Source organism: Pseudophryne corroboree, chromosome 3, assembly GCF_028390025.1.
Source record: "Pseudophryne corroboree isolate aPseCor3 chromosome 3, aPseCor3.hap2, whole genome shotgun sequence".
Taxonomy (NCBI): Eukaryota; Metazoa; Chordata; class Amphibia; order Anura; family Myobatrachidae; genus Pseudophryne; species Pseudophryne corroboree.
Window position 1 is genome coordinate 142660823 of NC_086446.1, and position 1982 is coordinate 142662804.

The 1982-nt window shown below is 48.8% G+C and overlaps 3 non-coding genes across 3 annotated transcripts; all 3 read left to right on the forward strand.

Moving 5' to 3' along the window:
- The first annotated feature begins 353 nt into the window (after window positions 1–353).
- On the forward strand, window positions 354–516 carry LOC134899405 (U1 spliceosomal RNA). Its single transcript, XR_010173081.1, has one exon. It is a non-coding gene; the product is annotated as a U1 spliceosomal RNA (small nuclear RNA).
- Window positions 517–1186: 670 nt separating this feature from the next.
- LOC134899025 (U1 spliceosomal RNA) lies at window positions 1187–1350 on the forward strand. Its single transcript, XR_010172711.1, has one exon. It is a non-coding gene; the product is annotated as a U1 spliceosomal RNA (small nuclear RNA).
- Window positions 1351–1502: 152 nt separating this feature from the next.
- On the forward strand, window positions 1503–1665 carry LOC134899626 (U1 spliceosomal RNA). The gene has a single exon (XR_010173279.1). It is a non-coding gene; the product is annotated as a U1 spliceosomal RNA (small nuclear RNA).
- Window positions 1666–1982: the final 317 nt, after the last annotated feature.

A 1982-nucleotide genomic window follows, 5' to 3' on the forward strand; every position in this document is an offset into this window, starting at 1 on the left:
ACAAGCAGAAGAAGAGATGTGGCAGAGGAGGCGGGAGGGGATAGGGTCAAGTGGGGAGGTGGTGAGGGGACAGGAACGAATGAGGGCCATGACTTCCTCTCCAGATGCATGGGAGAAAGATGACAGAGTTGGTGCGAGGGATGGGGAGGGTTGGTAAGGGATGGGAGAAGGCTGGTTACTGATAGTCTGGTGTGATGTGATGTCAGCTCTGGTAAAAGTCAGATTTCTTTGTCTCAGATCTTCCTCTAGCCTTGTTCTTATTTCGAGAGTTCCCTTGTGCTGCCTCAGTTGGATCTCCTTCACTTGACAGGGGGGTGCCCGAGCAGCGACCCTCCCCAGCTCTAGCCCAACTCCTACTAACCTGCCAGGTGAGATACTATAATCACGAAGGTGCTTCTCCCAGGGCAAGGCTCACCCATTGCACTCTGGGTGTGCTGCTCCTGCGATTTCCCCAAATGTGGGAAACTTGACTGCATAATTTGTGTTTCCCCTGGTCGGCTCTCGTATAATTCAGATCTCTTTGTCTCAGGTCTCTCTCCAGCCTAGTTTGCTGTCTGTTTCCACTTCTCTTTTCTTGAGCTGCTCCCTTCTATGCCCTTGCGCACTATCCTGACTTCTCCCGTCTGCTTACTTTGTGCCTTCCAACGCACAATGCGAACTACAGGTAGTGCTGCAGGTCCCACACCCTTTTATTTGCCTTACAGAGCAGCTCTGGAGCTGTTACAGTGCCCAGCTGCTGCAAGAAATCAGCTTGAATGCTTCGGGGCTGGGGCATAGCCAACATGAGCCCCACACCGAAGGAGGGTGGAGGTGTTTAATGCGAACTAGGGGTCATCCAAGCGCCGAAAAATGCTGCCATGCCCTGCACGCCCCTTTTCTCTTTTCATATGCAGACGAGGGTTGAAGCCAACTTTGACCCACTGCTTGGATGACATCACCATATGCAAATCCATCTGCTGCAGGCCTTCCCCCAGGAATGCTTGCACTAGTTGTTGCATTTGGTTTGTTGTTTGGGGGTGCTTCAGTATTAGGTAGCCTTCTGCCCTCCCATGTTCATCTGAAAATATGTGTTCTCCCTGCAGTTGTTGTCCCCAGATGAGAGTTCCCTTGTGCTGCCTCAGTTGAATCTCCTTTACTTGACAGAGATGTGCCTGAGCAGCGGCCCTCCCAAGCCCTATCCCAAATCATACTTATTTTGCATAGGAGATACCATGGTCATGAAGATTGTTCTCCCAGGGTGAGGTTCATTCATTGTATTCTGGGTATGCTGACCCGTATGATTTCCCCAAATGTGGGAAACTCGACTGCATTATTTGTGGTAGTGGGGGACTGTGTTTGTTCTTTCCTCTGGTCAGCTCTGGTAAAAGTCAGATTTATTTGTCTCAGATCTTCCTCTAGCCTTGTTCTTCTTTCGAGAGATTCCTTGTGCTGCCTCAGTTGGATCTCCTTCACTTGACAGGGGGGTGCCCGAGCAGCGACCCTCCCCAGCTCTAGCCCAACTCCTACTTACCTGCCAGGTGATATACTATGATCATGAAGGTGCTTCTCCCAGGGCAAGGCTCACTCATTGCACTCTGGGTGTGCTGCTCCTGTGATTTTTCCAAATGTGGGAAACTTGACTGCATAATTTGTTTTTCCCCTGGTCGGCTCTCGTATAATTCAGATCTCTTTGTCTCAGGTCTCTCTCCAGCCTAGTTTGCTGTCTGTTTCCACTTCTCTTTTCTTGAGCCGCTCCCTTCTATGCCCTTGCGCACTATCCTGACTTCTCCCGTCTGCTTAATTTGACTACAACCACCAATATATTCTGCTGCACTATATATATGCAAAGCTAATTCTGCTGGGTAATTACAACTGACTAAAACCACCAATATATTCTGCTGCACTATATCTATATTTGCAAAGCTAATTCTGCTGGGTAATTACAATTGACTACAACCACCAATATATTCTGCTGCACTATATCTATATATGCAAAGCTAATT